Source organism: Talpa occidentalis, unplaced genomic scaffold (genome assembly GCF_014898055.3).
Source record: "Talpa occidentalis isolate TD23 unplaced genomic scaffold, MPIMG_talOcc4v2.1 talOcc4.10, whole genome shotgun sequence".
NCBI lineage: Eukaryota > Metazoa > Chordata > Mammalia > Eulipotyphla > Talpidae > Talpa > Talpa occidentalis.
In genome coordinates this window covers 106,700,716-106,710,312 of record NW_023600993.1, presented here as the reverse complement: position 1 = coordinate 106,710,312, position 9,597 = coordinate 106,700,716, and positions in this window count along the sequence as shown.

The window sequence follows — 9,597 nt, the reverse complement described above, 5'->3', positions numbered from 1 at the left end:
GGAAAGGAAAGCCTGGTAAGTCGCTGGCCCTGCAGGCGGGCGCTGAGCCTGTGTCCACACTGCACACACATGCCTGGGCACACTGAGAGGAGACACCTCTGCCAGGCCACCTCTGTCCCAGGACCAGACGCAGGGGCTGGGGGCATCCTGCTGGGACCCTGAGGAGCTGCCCCTGCACCCCACCCAGGGTCCTGTCCCTGCCTCAGACAGGGCGCGGCTCCCAGCCTCACGCCATGCGCCCCAGCTGAGCCAGGCAAGGCCCACAGGCCCAGCAGCCTCTGCCACGCACTCCCACCCCTCCGGGGCCTCCAGTTAATATTTAATTCCTCACGTAAATTCACCGTCTAAGCAGAGCTGAAGGCATCAGCTGGACATGACAAAGAGACGCATTGTGTACCTATCCCTGCACAGCACTCCCTGTTTCCATGACAACCAGCTTCCTACAACTGCAGCATTTCAAAGGACAGCATCAAGGAGCCAACAGCAAGCACAGGAAACACATCCCTGTGTCGTCCTGCTCTCCCTTCTTCTTAAAGTGAGTCTGGGGTCCGCTGAACCGGGTCAGGCCCACTGTGGTCAGACCCGCTTTCTGCCCCTCGTGGTTTTCATGTTCACCCCCAAATGCTGTTTTCCAGAACCCCACTCCAGCCCAGCAGCCCGTGTCTGGCCTGTTCAGTGCATCCCACTCAGCGGCCTCCTGAGAGCCCAGGAGGGCAGCCCAGAGGCAGCGGCGTTGCCCAGAGACGGCCTGACAAGCCCTCCGCCCAGCCCCTACTGTGCACCACCCCCACTGTGCCGTGGGCCCCTTGACTGCAGAGGCATGAGCTGTGGGCACATCCAGCCCAGGTCCCCACAGCCCACTCACCCCCAGGCATCCATGCATCCAGCCCTGCCATAGGGGCCCGAAAAGCCAGCATCGGATGCAGGACCCAGGACCCCAGGCGGGTGCCACAGAGCATGGGGCTCGGGAGGGAGCACCAGCCGCACCCAGGGGCGGGGGCCAGAGGCTGAGTCAGCAGAATTGAATGACCAGGCGAGCTCAGTTCACACTGTGAAGACAGGGGCCAAGTGGGCCCAGGCCATAGAGCATCAGCTTCACCCCACAAACCCAGGGAGGGAGGTGCCGGAAGCCATATGGGCTGACGGGCAAGCCCAATGTAAATGGGTACATCTCACAACCTCGAAGTGGACACAAGGTCCCTACCCCTTCACACTTGCGGCCTCTTGCCTGCTCCCAACTCAGCCACCCTCCACCCACAACCTCCACCCACAGCCTCTACCACAGCCTCCACCCAGCCTCCACCCACAGCCTCCACCCACAGCCTCCACCCAGCCTCCACCCAGCCTCCACCCACAGCCTCCACCCAACCTCCACCCACAGCCTCCACCCAACCTCCACCCACAGCCTCCACCCAGCCTCCACCCAGCCTCCACCCACAGCCTCCACCCACAGCCTCCACCCAGTATCCACCCACAGCCTCCACCCAACCTCCACCCACAGCCTCCACCCAACCTCCACCCACAGCCTCCACCCACAGCCTCCACCCAGTATCCACCCACAGCCTCCACCCACAGCCTCCACCCAACCTCCACCCACCTCCACCCACAGCCTCCACCCACAGCCTCCACCCAACCTCCACCCACAGACTCCACCCACAGCCTCCACCCACAGCCTCCACCCAGCCTCCACCCAGTATCCACCCACAGCCTCCACCCAGCCTCCACCCACAGCCTCCACCCAGCCTCCACCCACAGCCTCCACCCAGCCACCACCCACAGCCTTCACCCAGCCTCCACCCACAGCCTCCACCTAGCCTCCACCCACAGCCTCTGCCAACAGTGATCCTTCAAGGGTCACCAGTAACACCCGGTCCCCGTCCCATCGGTGGTCCTCTCCCCTAACTCCTGTCCCCTCTCCTGCCATCTGCTGCCCACGCCTGCCCTCTCAGCCCTTGGCTCCTGGAGCACTTTGGGCCTCTCCAGCTGTTTGTTTCGTTCTGTAAAGTCTGACTAACTGATGCGGAAATTCACGCAGCAATTGAGGGACGCAGGGGGCCAGATGACACAAACGCACCTGGGTGGCCTGGGGCCTGCAGGCAGGGCCAGTGGGCCACACACAGTGTTTTCCACGGCTGTCCCCCATCACTGCCATTGCCCATCTTCCTGTGCACAGACGCATGCAGGAACGCGCACGCATGGGCCACGGGAGGCCGCCAGGGGACGCCCAGCCTGCCCACCAGGGAGCCGCGGAAAGAGTCCCAGAAGCGGGGGATCCAGGCGGAGGGCGCGGGGTCAGCCTTTGGGCTTGCTGGCCAGGTAGAGACCCTCGGAGTTCAAACAACGCTGACTGCCACTGGGTGGAATAGCCGCAGCGAAGAATGAGGAGTTTCTGTGCTTTCAGGGAGACGCCCCCCAAAGCCCTATCAAAATGAGAGGATCCTTGGGGTAAGAGCTGGGGCACCTAACCCTCCTGCACGAGTTGGGGGGCCCGGCTCTAGCCCAAGCCCTGCCCCTCCCCAGCGGCTCCGCAGGGCCCGGCCCAGAGCATCCAGTAGGTGAGGGGGGCGCGGCATGAAGCACAAACATCCTGCCCATGTCCTGCGAGGGTGACCACTCCTGGGCAGGGCGCCCTCCAGGGGTGGGTAGTCACAGGCTGGTGGGAGAGACAGGCACCGGGACCCCTCAGCGCTGGTGCACTGGCAGCGCCAGCGCTGAGGGGTCCATCTGGCTTGGGGTGCAGCCAGGGGCTCAGCCTGTGGCAGGGCACAAGTGGCCGGGGAAGGAGGGCAAACGTCACTTCTTTTTCTCTCAAGCTGGAATTCAGGGAGGAGGCAAATGAAAACGCTGAGTGGAGGAAAGCTAGACCTGCTTTTGCTGAGCTTAGGTAAAAACGAGAGCAAAAGCGGGCGGCCACCAGCACTTTTCCCCGTTACTCCGCTCCTGAGTCAGCCTGCGGGTGCTCCCGCCCCGCCCGCGCAGCAGCAGCAGCAGCAGCAGCAGCAGCAGCAGCAGCAGCACAGAGGCCCCGCGCGCACACACGTCCTCCCATTCACATGCAAATGGCGACCTTTCACCCCACCTCAAAGACGCTTCCTTAAAAATGCAAATAGCACGAAGCAGCCTCCCCGGGCTGGGTCTTTCTTAGGTTGTTGTTATTATTCCTTTTAACCTTCCCGAGGCGGAGACAGCCGGCCCTGCTGTGGCACAGCGGCCTCCACACCAGTGCAGGACCCAGCTCCGGAGGCGGTCACTGTGCGCCCAGGACCCAGAGCCCCGGGGGTGGGGGGGCCAGGGGGGCCCCCGCATACGCCCTCAGGCTCTGCCTTCCCCAAACCCACCCCAGGGGGTGCAACACTGCACCCCAGTCCCCCTTCTATCAGCCTACGCACCCGGGGACAAGGCCCAGGGCCAACCGGAGAGACTGGGGGCACGGGGACCCCTGGAAACAGCACTTAATGGCACAGAAGCATCAGCTGCCCCCAAGGGCCAGTCCCGCAGCCAGGGGAACAGCTGGGTGCGGGTTGGGAAGACAGCAGGCGGCCAGGCACAGAACTGCCAGACCAGCCTCCATCCTGGGGTACACAGAGCGACACAGGAAACAAAAGCAGAAGCTGCCTCTTCCTCGCCTGAGACCTACACCTCTGCTCTGGGGGCCCACAAGCACCCTGCCACCCCCCAGGGCCTGTGCCCTTGCTCACGCCCATCAGGATGAAGGGGGCGCCACCCAGCAGTGCACCATGGTGGCACTGAATCCTGGGGCTGCCCACCTGCCCACCCCGGCGCTGCCCACAGCCTTGGCCTTGCTGCCACTGGGGTCACCAGCCTGGAGTGCCACAGGCGCGGAGAGCAGCAGTGAGCAGACTCAGGGGGCACCGAGGGGCAGACCAAGATGCTGGCGTAAGTGGCCTGGACGGGAGGTGGGGGCGGGGGAGGGTCAGGAGCAGCGGGGCAGGCACAGAGGCCACACCAGGTTCTGAACTTGGAGCTGAGTGTGTGGTCTTGAGGGGGTGCAGCCTGCTGGGAGGGGGGAGGTGGGGCCACGTGGAGACAGTCTGCCGGGGACGCTGCTCCAGTGACGGGTCCCACAGGAACCAGCTCTGCCTCCTGTTCTCGGCTCTCCTGACCCCCAGGGAATGGGACACCTGGGGCCCCTGGAGGGAGGGAGGCGGGAAGCTCACTAGTCTCCCTGATGCGAAATCACCCCCTTGCCGGTGCTGCAAAGGGCCTGCAGCCAGCCTGCCTTAGTGCAAAATGGCACCCCACGAGCCACCATTTGTGGGGATAGAACAAGGTCACACAACAGCCTGAGTAGCCAGAACCAGGAGACCACCGTCTGGCCTCACTCCCAGACCCCGGCCCCAGGGGCCAGCAGTAGAGGGAAACCGGCAGCAAAACTCCCCGGCGGATGGCTTTGGCAGCTTCTCTTGCCCCCAGTTTCCCTTCCTACCTCAAACCTTCCCAGGCCAGGCCAAGCCTGTGTGCACAGGGAGTCCCCAGGCCGGCACCTGCTTCCAAACCATCGTACGCCCGGGGCCTCCCCTGCCCGGCGGCCCAGGCCTGGTGGCCGCAGAGACACCACAGGCCAAAGGTGAGAGTGTGGTCTAGAGGGCAGGGAGCTGGGGGCCCAGAGGGCCCAGGTGAGGCTGGAAGGAGGCAAAAATCTACCTACAGGAGCTGGACGGACATGGCGGCCGCCAGGGGCCTGGGGCCACCCTGGTCTAGGGAGAATCAGGTTGGGGCAGAGCCAGAGGAGGCCCCTCAAGGCCACGGGCCTGCAGCGGGCAGGGAGGGTGGGGTCCCAAGGGAGGGCTTTCCACACGTCTGGGCAGCTGATGGGCAGCCAGGTGGCCAGTCTGTGGAAGGGCCGGGGCAGCGTGTCCCTCGGGTGCCTGCTGGGGCTTGGAGGCGGCCCCCAGCCTAAGCCCTGCTCTGGCCGCTGTGGAAGAGCCGGGCAGCCTTGTGGTCTCGAGCCCCTGCTCTTCCCAAGTAGAGCCAGACATGGAACCACAGGCAGCGCTGACTCTACGGGGCCGGCCCCCTGCCCACCAGGCACCGGGCTGGCAGGGCCGAGGTCGCAATGGTGCCAGCGTTTCACCTGCAGCACTCAGCGGCCCTGTGGGCGTGGAGGCAGAGAGGGACGCCCAGCTGCATCGGGGCCAGAGCTGTGGGTCTGGCTTGGTGTGACCAAGGGGTCACGGCTGTTGCCTGTGGTCTGGGGGTCCCCAGGGACTTTCTAGGGCCTCTGAGAAAAGGCACCGGGGGTGGGAGGCTGTCCTCACCTGCCCAGGGGCCCTCCCTGCAGGTCCCGGCTCTGGGAGGTGGGGACCAAGGGCTGAGCGGGGCTGGGCTCTGGGCGCCCGTGCTGTGTCGTTCCTGCAGTGTGTGATTTTTAGGCAGCAAATGGGGGGAAGAGAAAGGGCCAGATGGCTCCTGCCTGAGCTCTCTGCTCCTCGAACTCGGTCAAGGTGTGAGGCCAGACGCAGGGGGCGCAGGGGCCATGGGGGTGCAGGGGGCATGGAGAGCACAGGGTTGCAGGGGGCATGGGGAGTATGGAGGGTGCGGGGGGCACAGGGTCCCAGTTACTCTGCCCTCCAGCGCGTCCACGCCGCTCAGGCCATGGTCAGACCCAGCAGCCGCAGGCCCTCCCTGGGCCGGGCAGTCGGGCCCCGCTGGACTGGCCGGTGGGGTAGGTCAAGGGGCCTCTGAGCCTCTTCCACCCGGTCTGGTTGACCTAACACTGCGCTTTTAAGCACAAACCTAAAAGTGAAGAAGGGACGTGCGCCTCACGGGAAAGCAGAGGTCTGGGTCTGACCGGCCACCTCCAGGCCCAGCGTGTGGTGAAGTCAGTCACTGCATGATGCCCCCACAGCCCCACCCACCCAGGTCCCAGGAGAGGATGGCCAGGGAGGGCACCCAGGGTGGGGCACTCAGCGCCTCTCACCCCTCCGAGAAACACAGCTTTCGGGGGTGACCAACCTAAGGTGTGGGCATCCCCAGAGGGAGACGCACCCCTCTCCCCAAGCAGACCTGACACCCCCATATGCCACACAGTCAACGGTGGCCCTTGGACAGAGAAGAGGGGCCTGGGATCAGGCAGCACCGGGGAGAGCGCCCAGCACAGCCACAGGGGACGGGCCACCTTGGCATACCTCAAGGCTGCGGGTCAGTGGCTGGGGCGGGGCCCAGTGACCAGCAAGCTCTGAGCAGCCAGCACCTCCGCACCTCACCTCCCGGGTGCCCAGGCTTTGCCGGAAACGCTGCTGTGACCGCCCCAGGCAGAGCCGCAGCAGCCCGAGGCCAGGGGCTACCCACAGCCACTCTCCCCTCTGGGCAGCAAGAGCTCGGAGGCGCCGGACACTGCTGCCTATGCTGGACTCTTCCAGGAGGCCGGAGCTTCAGCTCAGGATGAGCACCCAGCCTGCCTCTGGCCCGTGGCCTGGAGACGAGGGCGGGGCTCCACGCAAGGCCTCCGCCCTCTGACCAGCGAGCGCCTAGAGGCCCATGGGGGGGGGAGGGGGCGGGCTGTGGACCAGGGCTCCAGGTCCAGGAGCCGCCACCTTCTCTCTGCAAACAGCCTGGTTAGAAGCGCCCAGGGCCCCCCGTGCAGTGAAGGCAGGGCCTGTGCCGCTGGCCATGGCTCCCTCCGGCTGGCAGCTCCAGCTCCAATCCTGCTCGCCACTCCTTTGTTTACCATTAATTAACGGGCCATATGGACAGAGGTAGTGATCAGCCAAGGACCAATGGGAGGGCGCCTGGCAGGGGGAGCCTGGCCTCTCCCCAGCACTGGCCCAGCCCCTCCCGGCGAGGACACCCACCTCCTTGGCCAGAGCCAGGGCGGGCGGTGCTGCCAGCGTCCAGGCGGCTGTCCAGGCATACCCCCTGCAGGGCTGAGGGCGCCTCCTGGTTGGCCCCGCCGTGGCCTTTTGTTCCCAGGCCACTAGCCTCAGAGGCAGGCAGACTGAGGTTTCTCAGTTCTTTTCAAACCTCCGAGGCCAAAGCCTCGAGGCCAAAGCCTCACCTCCCTCTCCCAAAGGGCTGTGAGAGCCGGTCATCACAGCCACCTGGTCCAGCCGCCCGCATCTGAGGGGGGCCCAGCGCGGGTCAGTCCTTCTCAGAATTAAACACCCAACTTCACTGGCACCGACATGGACACAGGGTGACCCGAGCCAGCCATACCGCGAGGCCCGCGGCCACAGCACAAAGCAGCCTGCTCCAACTCACAAAGAGAAAGTAGAGCCCAGACCCGCCGCCACGGCCCGCGGCTCCCACCGCCCCTCCACACGCAACCCCACGCATCAGACACGCTTAGGCACGTCACCGGCAGCCCCATGCTGCTCCCGCCACCCCAGAGCAGGGGTGCCCCGCGCCTGCGTCCCCGCAGCCCAGGAATGTGAGACCTTCGGGGCAGGCTCACAGGACACCCTGGGGCCTTGGGGGCTGGGGCTTCTGCCTGGGGGGGGGCACCCCCGAGGCGCTCCTGGGCTGAGACTGCGTCCCCACTGCAGGTGTCTGCGCTCCTCGTCCTGAAATCACACAAAGTTTCTTGTCCTGACTCCAGGTGCCCCTGCACCTTTTCTATCACAGGCCAAGTGCCACCGGCCCCCAGAGCGCCAGGAGCCAGCCAGGGGAGGACCGAGAGCAGAGCAGCAGGCACCCCGGAGGGGAGCAGCCCCTCCACCAGAGTGGCTTTGGAGAGCGGCCCCCAGTTCTGCTCTTCCTGCAAAGAAAGCCCTCGTCTCAGAAACGGGCTCCCGCCACCCGCCTGCCTGCCCGCCTGCCAGCCGCGGGGAAGCCGAGCGTGGGCTGTCCGCCTTTGTCAGTGGAGGAGCAGAGCAACGACTTACCTTTCCCCACAGCTATTGTCTGTCCTCTTTCAAAATGACATCACGGAAAGCAATCATGAAATTTACATGGGGGTGCGGGGTGGACGGAAGGACAGCTGCCTCCTCCAGCGTCACATGTGGGGAAGTCTGCGTGCGGGTTTCAATTAAATATCTCTCCCCTCAGTGCGCAGCTCCTAAGCCAGCTAAAGGCGACGTCTCATTTACTTAATGACCGCTCTCATTAGCAGCGGTGGCACGGGCTGCCGGGAGGCTCCTTTGTAAATACGCTACCCATGAACCCTTGGGGCTCCAATATATCTGTTTACTCTCCGAGGTGAAATAAATTTACAGTAGAGCATCAGAAGATGGGTTTGCTGACTTGGGTGGTGAGAGGTGCCCAGCCCCGGACCCCACGCCCCCGCCCCAGCCCCGGCGGCAGACCGAGCCTGCCCTGGCCACACTGGCTCCTGACCGATAGGCAGCAGCATTTGGGTTTTTTGTTTTTTTTTTTAATGCAAAACACACAAAAGGGCAGAGAGCATCACCGCCACCATGCTCACCCCCTCTGCTTTCCCCAGCAGTGGTTCAGTCCAATAATTCCTAATAGCGGCAACCAGAATGACAGATGCCCTGGGTTAGCGCGGCTGCAGCGAGAGCACTTTACAATATTTATTGGTGGTTAGGAATATGACCGAGCGCCATAAAGAACGGCTGCAGGATTTACTGCTCAGATGGCCGGGGGTCACCTGCCGGCCATCTGAATGCCCCAGCACCGACAGGCCCTTCTGGAGCCCTAGAGGGCTACAGACCCAAAGTAAAAGTCACACACACAAAGAGGAGCCCAGATGCCCCTCACTTCTGTCACTCAACCTCTTTTTTTTTAAGTTTCACAACATTAATAAGCCTCCTGAGGAGCGTGTGGGTGCCGGGCGCAGGCGCCCACCCCTGCCCGCAGGGCCACTGCTGGCTTCCTGAGTCTTTTCTGAACAGCCTGAGAGGCGACGCCAGCGAGAGCTCAGAGAAGGGCACCCCGCCCCACACACACCCCTGCCCAGCACACCTGTCAGGCTGTACTTCCCTGCGGGGCAGGCACGGGGCCCTCACCCGGCACCTGCTTGCTCTCCAAAACCCTCTCCCAGCGCAGTCAGAGAAACGACGGTGGGTGCTGGGGGAAACGAGGCACAGCGTACTGGCGGGGCACCCCAGAGCCCTGGGCACAGCCCGCCTCGCCTCAGGGGCGTGCAGCACATGGCCACACATCCGCTGTCTCCAAGAGCACGCTGGGGAGGTCAGCTCTGACGCCCGCGAGCGACTGTTTTAATCCACGGTGCCGATTTCCGCTTCATGTGAACCAACATGCTGTCCTCAACAGCAAGTGCTGCGGCTCCTACACACACGTACTCTCCACAGCACACACAGATGTACTCGGGTGATCTTCAGAGGGAGCAAAAGCAAGCCAGCGCCGCCCTTGCGGAGGGAGGGATGGGGGGCCACCTTGCTCCCTCTCCGAGTCTCACTCCACAGCATGAGCAGGCGGGTGCGCTGAGGGCACCCAGGAAAAGCCGTTCCCTGTCCCCTGGACAGGCTGTGGGTGCTGCGAGGGGCCATCCTGCCTCTGGCCCCTGGGGGCTCTGCTAAGCCCTTATCGCCAGCTGCAGGCTCAGGGCGGCCCGAGCGCCATTGTCCCGGCCGCGCAGGCCAGTGCTGAGTCAGCCCCGCAGGCGGGCGTCTGCAGAAAGCTGCTTAATTCGGATGTGACAGTCAGCCCTCGGGA